We start from the raw sequence: 12,362 nt of genomic DNA on the forward strand, positions 1-12,362 counted from the left end.
ATTACAAATACCATTGCTATGAATATTTATGCATACACTTTGGTGTGGACATATTATTTCACTTCTCTTGGCTATGTATCTAAAACTGGAATTGCTGAGACATATTGTAACTCCATGTTTAACATTTTGAGGAACTGTCAAACTATTTTCCAAAGTAGTTGCACCGTTTTACCTTCTCTCTAACAGTGTATGAACATTCCAATTTCAACACATTCTTACTAGCACTTGTTATTATGTATCATTTTTATTACAGCTATCCTAGTGCGTATAAAGAAGTTTCTTCAGGATTTTGCTTTACATTTCTAATGACTAATGATGTTGAGAAGCTGTTCATTTGGTTATTGGTTATTCATATATATTCTTTGGAGAAATGCCTTTTCAAATTATTTGCCCATCTTTTTAATTGGGTTAGTTGTCTTTTTTTTTATTAAGTTAAAAACCTTTATTCCTGCTTGATTTTTGAATCATGTTCATAGTCATAGTCTTCCCTTTGTCTGACCCAATATTCTTACATTAAATTGCTTTGTTTGCTTAAATTGAGCCCAATGGCTATCTACTCCTTGCAACCAAGAACGAGAGATCAAATCTACATATACATATTTAGAGTTTTTCCAAACAAAGTGGATATTTGTTTTTTTTTTAACATCTTTATTAGAGTATAATTGCTTTACAATGGTGTGTTAGTTTCTGCTTTATATCAAAGTGAATCAGCTATACATATACATATATCCCCATATCTCCTCCCTCTTGCATCTCCCTCCCACCCTCCCTATCCCACCCCTCTAGGTGGTCACAAAGCACCGAGCTGATCTCCCTGTGCTATGTGGCTGCTTCCCACTAGCTATCTATTTTACGTTTGGTAGTGTATATATAAGTCCATGCCACTCTCTCACTTCGTCCCAGCTTACCCTTCCCACTCCCTGTGCCCTCAAGTCCATTCTCTACGTCTGCATCTTTACAAAATGGATATTTGATTTAATAAAAGTACATGAGATAAATGAGGGAGATATATAAAATTTAAAGTATTAAAAAGTTAGTGGTCAGTGAGTGAATAGGCAGTGACTAAAATTTTTTATTATTATTCATTTTGATGATGGAGGAAAAAGGAGAAACAGCATAGTAGTTTGAATGTCTTTACTCAGGGGAAAAATTTAAAGAGAAGATATTACATATGAATATATGGGAGTACATAATTAGTGAAGGAAATTCCTTAAGGAGGTAGCAGAGAGATGTGGATGAATTAGGTTTAGAAAGGAGGAGGAGTATTCTTCCTTAGAGATAAGGAAAAATAATAATAACTTAGTGGAGGAACGTAAAGAGATTCTGAAGTGGAGATGGTGCCCTGAGACAGTCTTCAGCAGGTGGCTGTGACATTCTCTAGAGATAGGAGTAATATTATGCTAACACCAACATTCAGAGGTTGGATGGGGATGTTGAGGAGAGTAGAGAGTTGCTGAGGTAGGAATGAGGTCGCAAGTCAGAGGGAGTTTAGTTGAGAAGAATTTTCCAGCAAAAATGATATTCTAGCAGTAGTGAATTCAAGAATATTTTCTATCCTTCCACCCAAATCTCTGAATTCTTCTTTTCTTTCTCTCTTGTACCTTACTTAATAAAAATGCATCATAAGGGAATAACACCAACAAACACTCAAACATGTAGAATGTTAAATACATATGAATCATTGCTCTGGCTCATTCTTTTGAAGTTGTTCCTTTGTGTGTTTCCCCTTTCTTCTAGCTTCAGAGTACCCATTGCAAAATGTATATGCTATGAGCAAACTAGGTATATTCCTTTTCTGGTTTGAAATGTAGTTTCTAAAAAATGTCCATTTTAGTCTTAGTTTTCAGAGATGCTTTTTGTCAAGTGTCTCTGACTTAAACAAAAAAGTCTAAAAGTGATTTCCATAGTGATTTATAGTGTTCTTCTCTGAGCTTCTTTCAAAATAGGTATCTCAACTCCGTACCATTGATGAACTGTAGTCTTGTACTAATTTCTTCATATTGCAATGTTAATGAAACAAAAATCTCTAGACTACAAATAGGTCAGGTTATTTACTTTTTCTTTTGCATAATCTATTTGCCTTTTTAAAAAAATCAAAGACAACCCTTTGTCATTCTCTTAAATAGCAAAAGATATGCCTGCCTTTCCAACAGACTCTCTTTGTTCTTTATTTGTTTATATATTTGCTTTAACGTACAAAATTAAAAGCATACCTAAATTAAAAGTCACAGATAGAAACAGAACACATGAGATTTAAAAGACAGTGATCAAATTACTTTTCAAGGTAGAAGAGTGTTACATTTCACATTTCTGTGAAGTTGGGGGTTTTACATCCTATTGAACTCTTCAGCTGAAGTTAGCACTCCAGGGGATTTCAAATCAGTTCAAAGTTACATAGTAAAGAGAAAAAGAAAAAGAAATGGGTGAAATTCTTTCAGTTCAATTTCATTGTTTAGCATTTCAAAGTTTCCATTTATTCTCTTGATTAAAGCCCTGGTTTCATTGGGTTTACGGATTTGTCTGAAGCCAGGAATGTGTCCAAATTCACAGCAAGCATTTATGTATCCAAAATTAAATCAAGAAGCTTAATTGAGAAATTTTCTTTCAATTCAGAAACAACCTAAAGCCTATCCAAATGTAGACATAATCTATGTATAACCAATAATATTTTATTTGGCACATGGAAATGAAGAACAAACTGGGGGCTGGGAGTTTGTGGACCTGGGTCTCTCATCCCAGCTCTTCCATTAGCCAGTATTTGACCTTCCATAATCATTTTACCTTTCTGGATCTTAATGTCATCTGCTATAAAATAAGACAGAACACTTAATGATATTGGATATTTATTCTATTTCCAAAATTTTATTGATCTACTCAGAAAAAAAATTTAATGTATACTTCTTTGGGATATTTATATGAAATATGGTATTTACTGTGTATAAAGTCTGTTAAGTGCCTATAATGATAGCATATAATGTTTATTATGTATATATATAAGGCATATATAATACATATGTACATATATAAAGAATATTTCCTGTTTTTAGAATTACACAAATTAATTACCACCTCAAAATCTAGTGATTTTACCAGAAGATAGTAATGCTTCATAACTGATATCTTGTTAGTAACCAAAAAGTAAAATCATCACCACTAATTTTTATATGAAGAAGCAATTTTTCACACTGTAATTTTTTTAGAGTGCATCAGTTGAACTTAAACTTTTGCCTCTTTGCTTGCTAGTCGGTCATTGTTCTAATATGCACTACAAAATTCCTGAGTTTTTAAATAATATGACTTTCCATTTGCCCATTACCACATGTCCAGTTAATGTCTACCCACACTCTAATTTATCAATGAGTTGCAAAGTAATGCTATTTTTAATAATTTGTCCTATTCTTCCCTCAAACAATAATTCTAGAAATACAAAAGATAAGGTAATACTGGGAAGTTGTATATAATGTGAAGGTCCAAGCGGGAAATTAGGAAGAAATTTCAAACAAAGTATTTAGCAGGATTTTTGCTCTTCTTAAATCTCCTGTTTCCTAATATTGAGTGAATATTTACTCTAATATTATTTACTCTAATTTTTAAACATATGACTGAGATTGTTCTTTAAAAAAAGCAGAATGGGAGTTAGGCTGCTAAGTATTATAACGAACTCTAAAAGCCCTTAGCTGAGTATTTGTCTACCATATTAAAAGACTTTTACTGATGTCTTAAATTCTACCACTGAATCTTCAATTTAGTACAAAATTAAAAGTATTTTTCTAAAATGGGCAGAAGACCTAAATAGCCATTTCTCCAAAGAACAAATACAAATGGCCAATAGGCACATGAAAAGATGCTCAAAATCACTAATTATTAGAGAAATGCAAATCAAAACTACAATGAGGTATCACCTCACACTGGTCAGAATGGACATCATTAAAACCTCTACAGGGCTTCCCTGGTGGCACAGTGGTTAAGAATCCGCCTGCCAGTGCAGGGGACACGGGTTCTATCCCTGGTCCGGGAAGATCCCACATGCCACAGAGCAACTAAGCCTGTGCGCCACAGCTACTGAGCCTGCACTCTAGAGCCCATGAGCCACAACTACTGAGCCTGCGTGCCACAACTACTGAAGCACGGGTGCCTAGAGCCCGTGCTCCATAACAAGAGAAGCCACTGCAATGAGAAGCCTGCACACCACAATGAAGAGTAGCCCCCACTCGCCGCAACTAGAGAAAGCCCGTGTGCAGCAATGAAGACCCAACACAGCGAAAAATAATAAATAAAATAAATAAATTAAAAAAAAAAAAACCTCTACAAATAACAAATGCTGGACAGGATGTGGAAAAAAGGGAACCCTCCTCCACTGTTGGTGGGAATGTAAGTTGGTACAGCCACTATGGAAAACAGTATGGAGGTTCCTCAGAAAACTAAAAATAGAATTACCAAATGATCCAGCATTCCCACTCCTGGGCATATATCCAGACAAAACTCTAATCCAAAAAGATACATGCACCCTGTATTTATAGCAGCACTATTCACAATAGCCAAGAAACAACCTAAATGCCCATTGATAAATGAATGAATCAAGAAGATGTGGTACATATATACAATGGAATACTACCGAGCCATAAAAAGGAAGGAAATAATGCCATTTGCAGCAACATGGATGCAACTAGAGATTATCATACTAAGTGAAGTAAGCCAGAAAGAGAAAGACAGATACCATATGATATCACTTATAATGTGGAATCTAAAATATGACACAAATGAACCTATCTACAAAACAGAAACAGACTCATAGACAGAGAGAACAGACTTGTGGTTGCCAAGGGAGAGGAAGTTGGGAGAGGGATGGAGTGGGAGGCTGGGGTTAGCAGATGTAAGCTTTTATGTATAGAATGGATAAACAACATGGTCCTACTATAGAGCACAGAGAACTATATTCAGTATCCTATGATAAACCACAATGAAAAAGACTATTAAAAAAAAGAATGTATAGATATGTGTAACTTAATCACTTTGCTGTACAGCAGAAATTAACACATTCTAAATCAACTGTACTTCAATAAAAATATTTTTCTATTCAAAAGCATATATCATATATCACAGACGAAATAATACTTCAAAATGTAGCATTTATGCCAACCTAATGTAAATGACATTGTGACATTCTTTCTCAAATGTCAACTAGTTAGCAATAGCTAAATGTGGTATCCCAGAGAAGTAATTTTTAACTGCTCCTTCATGGGAACTTAGAAGTTCCAAAATGTGTCTCAGGACCTCAACAAGGACATCTCTACCTATATTTCTTCTAAAACTTTGGTTTGGACATTTGAAAAGCCATTGGATTAGAGGATGGAATATAAGTTTTGAAATTGGTATAATACTAATGGAGGAAAAAGCACCCATGGGAATGGGTATAGGAAGGGAAGGATAGGGGAGAAAAGGCCTCAACAAATAAGGAAACAATGTGATAAAATGATGAATGGAACAAAGGTCAGTAGAGCAAGGAGTTGGAGAAAGGATATTAAAATTGATCTTGGAAATCTAAAATGTACTTTACAAATTTGCTTATGTTTGCACATACAAAAGTATCAAATAATGTTTCACTGTAACTCTCCCAATGATAACTATGCTCACTAAAGACTAAGAACAGCTGTTCTAGTTTGTGTTACAAAATCGTATAACATGAAAATCGCTTCACAATCACAAACTGGCCATTTAAAATTAGTTTAGAGATGGACAATACTTCAGCACACTTTTCAATTAGCCTCAAGTCTAACCCAGCTCATATGTATGGTAGGGTCTCCATATTTTATTAAGTCTTACTGAAATATAAGATTTCGATTTACATAACTAAATCACTGTCAATATCACTAGATCACTAAATCACTAAGTCAGTAGAAATTTTTAGTATGCTTTTACTTATCTAGTGTGTAAGAAAAATAAATACATTAAAATTTATGCTATTAATTGTTTTACTGTTTCATTCAAGAGCATTTACTGAGCACTTAATATTGGTTATAAATAAGGCAAGTTTTAATCTCTAGGAACAAAGATGAGTGAAGTGTGGGGGTTTTTTCCTGTTTGTTTGTTTTTTGTTTTTTGCCCCCAAGAAGTTTTCAGTCCAATTGACATAAACAGGCAAATAAGTAATCACAATGTGGTGTATGATTTATATTTCTATTACATCCTCTAAATCTGAGTCAAAAGACAGCAACGCTTAATTAATACACCATTGATAACATGGTGAGTGCTAAAAGACATGGCTTATTCTACCACATTTGGTTTCATAACTGAGAATTTAAAGCACATGATTACAAGCTGTATTTTTCTGTCGTACCAGGACAACTGATTTGAATGTCTAAGTGTGAGAAGAAAGATGAATTGTCTCTTTTACAAGATAAAGAGGCATTGTAAAACCTAGGTTTTTGCTTTTGTCTTTCAACTTTTCAATTTAAGTCAGTAAGAAATGTGCATCTTATATTCAATAGTGTGCATAATAATAAGGCAATGTACAGTTTTAGTTCTGTGGTTCTCAATCAGGATGGTTCAGCCCCAGAGGAGATATATGGCAATGCCTGGGGACATTTTTGGTTATCACATTAGGAGGAATATTACAAGAATCTAGTGAGTATAGAGAAGGGATAAGGCTAAACATCCTACAATGCACATGATCTCCCAAAAATAAGAATTATCTTCGAAAATGTTAATAGTGCTGCCATTAAGAAACCTTGCTCTAGTTAAACTTACCTAGCACTAAGGTTTCAGGGGCTGGAGCTAATATCAGTGGAAAACAAAAAACATGAGTAAACACACAAAACAAAAACAAGAACAAAAACCTACAATTATAGAGTTTATAATCTATTTAAAGGAGACAGAAAATTAAATAAGTAAAATAAATGCCACGATGTTGATTATTATAAGGCTCAGAGCTATGTCTGGCTCATCTATAGTGACTACAGGTTTTTTATGGAATATATTTTTTGTATTAGCCTCATTTGTAACTCAAGTTTTCTATCTCTACTGGGTTTTTTCCCCCTCTTTCTCATCACTTTTAAGTTTATGAACTTGTTTCTAAGCTGAAAGTCAGAGAATAGATAAATCAATCAGTTAAAAATGCAACATAATGTTGAAATTGGACTGTTTCTAATTAGTTTCAATTAAGTCCCAAAAGCTGAGGATGTAGCAAGCACCCCCAGGTTTCCAAGTGAGAGAGTAGACCATTATGCAAAAAAATGCCAAGGAGGTATCTCAAAAACTAGTGTGAGCATCAGCCTAACATTCATCTCAAAAGTATAAAATGGTTGAGGTTGAAGAAGTGGCCTAAGGATCACTTAAAATCATACCCAATAAAGGAAAGCTTCCTAACAGAGGCCAGGCTACCTCAGCAGAAAGACATTTTAGGCACCAAGCAAGGGAGTTATTTTGAGAAATAATTTGGAGTGCTTAAGCATTTTCTCTCCCCTATCGTGGGGAGGGAGCTCTTCCCTCACACTTCATGCCAAGGAAGAGAGGCTGTATGGCATCGCTCTGACAGCTTGATATGTATCCCATGGAGTTTGATGGGGCATAGGGGCTGGTTTTCAGTTCAGTGTTGGAGAGTAATGAAAATGAAAGGCTCTGACTGGGTTACCTGCGTAGCAGTAGAATTCACAGAAGTGACCCCTGCCAGATCAAGCCACCACCCTACTGGAGGCTCCTCAGAAGTGTGTATTTCCTGTGGAGCGAATGTGGTCCTTGTATCAAGGAGCTAGCATAGGAGCCATTTTAAAAGACCCTGCAAAATGCTGGCAAGTTGTAAAACTGGCCAGCTGGAAGAGACATAAGGTATACAGATGGTTTTACTTGCTAGAACAGTCATATTCTAAAGTTAGTATACTCTGGCAGGTATTCAAAACTGACTGTTTATATCATGTTGTGCTTTCATAGGTTTCTCAAAGACCCTCCTACTGAGAACAAGTAACTGCTACTCCCTAAATGAGGGCAAAGCCATTCCACCAGCCAGCTGCTACCTGCCCCCCCTCAGCTCCTGCATCCTGTAGCACTCTGCAGGCCTCCCTCCATTCACACCTCAGGGCTGCTGCATGAAGTCCACCTGGATGGGGTCCATTTCAAATTGACACCAGAACCACCACTTCAAAATCAGCCCTTTTATATCCTCTTATATGATTAAAACTAGCGTTTGAACCATCTCCACTGAAAATCCTGCATAATTGTCCTTGTAACTCACTTAAGAATATGAGTGAAGATACCACCTATAGGTTTGTTTTTAGCCTTTGGACCTCAGCTGAAGCTGAGGCAGAAAGAATTCCATTTTTAAATTGTTTTAATAAACAAACAAATCAGGATATTCAAAGTATCAGCGGAGAAGCGACTTAACACCATAGAGACACTATGAAAGAAAAAGTCAACAAAGCTTGGATATAGGGAAGAAAGGATAATTAAGAGTCAAGCATGACTTTAAGGATTAAGTTTGTGTGTTAAAGGAAATGATGGTGAGATTTCTCCCCAAGATTATCACTAAAATGCAGCGAAGAATTTAAAAGTCAATAACATATAAAGACAAAGAGGGTGGGACAGAAGACAGTAGTCAATGTTATGGCCATTCTGCAAAAGCAGGAGGTTCCCTACCCAAGGTCTGGTTTGGATGTTGAGACTGATGACACTACACACTCACCAAGAAGGAATGAAAAGACTTACTGCTTACAGAACTGAAGTCTCTGGGGAGATCAGGGTAGGCCTCCCAAGCACGTCTGAAATGGCTTGAGAGAGTAAGGAAAGGAGACTGGCCTGGGTTTTTACTGGGGTTAGGATGTGGAAACAGATGGAGAGTTCTCACACACATGGGCAGAGACTTGCGAGGTGTGAATCATCCGCTGATACCAGAAGAGGGAGCACCCAGGCTTTCTTTCAGTTTGCCGAGATATGGGATACAAGAGGTATAGGAAGGGATGAGGTTTAAAAGCTGTCAGCAGTCAATAATCAAACAATGAAGTCTGTCTACTCATTACAATAAACATTTCAACAAAGTTTTGCAACAGAGAATAGTTGGAAGAACGGCAAATAGCTGAGGAGGGAAAGTAGAGCCATCTTCAAGCAGAGGCAGGAAATTCTAATTAAAAGTGAGGGTATTTGAAATACAGAAATCCTGAGAGGCACATAGCTAGGACTACTAAGCTGGAGTGAGATTTACACTTTTTAATATCAACTTATGGGAGCCAAGGATCAGTGAGGTAAAGTTTTCAAAATACGGAAGGGAAATGATTTCTCAATTATTAATCATGTGTGAGAGCAGAAAAAAGGTCATTTTCAGATATTCAAGGTAAAACAATTTATTTACCACGATGACTTTTCTTAGGAAATGACTAAAAGATGTGCTACGGTTGATCTAAACGAAAAACAAAGAACGGTCAAGGGCAAAATTTGTTTTCTGGCCCAGAAAAGCAACAAATTCTTTTTTTTTTTAAACATCTTTATTGGAGTATAATTGCTTTACAATGGTGTGTTAGTTTCTGCTTTATAGCAAAGTGAATCAGCTATACGTATACATATATCCCTGTATCTCCTCCCTCTTGCGTCTCCCTCCCACCCTCCCTATCCTACCGCTCTAGGGGGTCACAAAGCACTGAGCTGATCTCCCTGCGCTATGCAGCTGCTTCCCACTAGCTATCTATTTTACATTTGGTAGTGTATATATGTCCATGCCACTCTCTCACTTCGTCCGAGCTTACCCTTCCCCCTCCCTGTGTCCTCAAGTCCAATCTCTACATCTGTGTCTTTATTCCTGTCCTGCCCCTAGTTTCTTCAGAACCTTTTTTTTTTTTTTTTCTTTTTAGATGCCATATATATGTGTTAGCATACGGCATTTGTTTTTCTCTTTCTAACTTACTTCACTCTGTATGACAGACTATAGGTCCATCCACCTCACTACAAATAACTCAATTTCGTTTCTTTTTATGACTGAGTAATATTCCATTATATATACGTGACACATCTTCTTTATCCATTCATCTGTCGATGGACACTTAGGTTGCTTCCATGTCCTGGCTATTGTAAATAGAGCTGCAATGAACATTGTGGTACATGACTCTTTTTGAATTATGGTTTTCTCAGGGTATATGCCCAGCAGTGGGATTGTTGGGTTGTATGAGTTCTATTTTTAGTTTTTTAAGGAGCTTCCATACTGTCCTCCATAGTGGCTATATCAATTTACATTCCCACCACCAGTGCAGGAGGGTTCCCTTTTCTGCACACCTTCTCCAGCATTTATTGTTTGTAGATTTTTTGATGATGGCCATTCTGACTGGTATGAGGTGATAGCTCATTGTAGTTTTGATTTGCATTTCTCTAATCATTAGTGATGTTGAGCATCCTTTCATGTGTTTGTTGGCAATCTGCATATCTTCTTTGGAGAAATGTCTACTTAGGTCTTCTGCTCATTTTTGGATTGGGTTGTGTTTTTTTTTGGATATTGAGCTGCATGTGCTGCTTGTAAATTTTGGAGATTAATCCTTTGTCAATAAGCAACAAATTCTGATTTGAGCTGAAAGAAGTACTCCAAGAAATAAAAGGAGGAGGAAGAAGAAGGAGAGGGAAAAGAGAGAGGAGGAGGAGAAAAACAGAAGGAAGGAGGGCAGGAAGGCAGCAGGGCAGGAAGGCAGGAAGGAAGGAAGGCAGGAAGGAAGCAAGGAAGGGGGAGGGAGGGAGAAAGGGAAGGAAGGAGGGAAGGGAGAGAAAAACCAAGACTGATGTGCTCGTGCATTTTCCAGTTATTTAACGTATATACTGGAACATACGGGGAAATAGTGATATTACATAGAAAACTAAGAAAAAGAAAATCTTAAGAAATTATCATCAACAGGAAAAAGTTCCATGAGATAGGAAATGCAATTATAGTACACGGTCTGATTCAATAGTGAATAACACAGTCTCATAGCAATATAAACATTGACTGTTGAGTTAACCTAAATTATAATGTAATTATAAAGGAAAGATGGAAGGAGCAGAAATAGGAGTATGGTATAAGAATGGCAAATCCTCAGCTACCATATTAGAGTGTCAGTCGATATAAAAATGCATCACTGAAACAGCCTAACAGTTAGAAATATGAATGAAAATGATAAGACATATAAAAATATTAGAAAGTGGTTCTGTGAGAGCAGAAAGACCCTTAAAAATTTAATCTCTTTAGTATTCTTTGACACTTTAATCATAGACATGTATTACTCTGAAGAAAATGACTTTAACAATTAGAAATATAAAGTCAAATGAACATGAAAGGAAAAGATGGGCTTAGTTTTAAACATGTGGAGTGTGAGATGATGGCATTCTATAGCTTTCAAATTATTACTTGTTGATTTAGTATTCGGGCTGGATGGAATCAGAGTGGAGATCAAATACTTGAGTCTTAGATTAGAGACAATATCTCAATCAGAGAAGCCAATTGTTCAAGGAATAGTTTCATCTTATGTACAAAGAAACCAGTAACACATATAGAAAAAAAAAAAACAGAATATGCCATTAAATTATAGAGAGTTTGAATTCCTCTCCAAATATAAATTTCTATATTCCTTTTATTCACATGCTTCTCTGTTTTTCTGGAATTTCAATAATTTCCTACCTCCTTTCACTATAAAAAGACTATTCATGAAAAAATCAAATAAAAACTTCCCATCCCAAGAAGAAACCATTAGCAAGAATATTTTAAACAAGCAAAGGCAAATGCCCAGGAAGCGTGTAGGTATTACACCTGTCATAACTCCAGTGTGAGTGGGTAGATATTGTTTTGTTCCTATTAAAGTAGCCATATGTTATAGCTAAATTTAAGTAGTGAAAGTTATACTGTTTAACGATTATATCTATTTTTTCATTGGCTAACACAAGGGATTGAAATGACACATTATAAATTTTCCTTAAGATTAAAAACAGAAATGCCATGTTCTTCCACAGGAGTTGAACGCTAACATAAATCATAATAACAAATAAACACTTTTTAATGGTTTCTATTTCCTTTCATAAGCTTATAAAACACTAATCAAAGAAACTCTACAACAGTGAACTCAAAACAGAAGCAATGACCCCATTGAAGTCCTTGTGAGGATTTCAGAATGAGGAGAAATTCACAGCCCTTCCATTCTCCCACTATCCAGGAAAACTGTTTCATAATAAATAATCTCACAAGAATTTCATAATTATGAACATATGCTTGGCGTCTTCAAACTCTATAGGCCTTTCAATGTTTAAATTAAAGAGAGACAAAAATGCAGGGAATGCCCATCTTCTAGTCACAGAAAGAAAAATTGTGAAGAATACCTATGTAAACATATGAAGAAAAACTTTTTTTTAAAGCATACTTCTAATTACTC

Source organism: Balaenoptera ricei, chromosome 9, assembly GCF_028023285.1.
Source record: "Balaenoptera ricei isolate mBalRic1 chromosome 9, mBalRic1.hap2, whole genome shotgun sequence".
Taxonomy (NCBI): domain Eukaryota; kingdom Metazoa; phylum Chordata; class Mammalia; order Artiodactyla; family Balaenopteridae; genus Balaenoptera; species Balaenoptera ricei.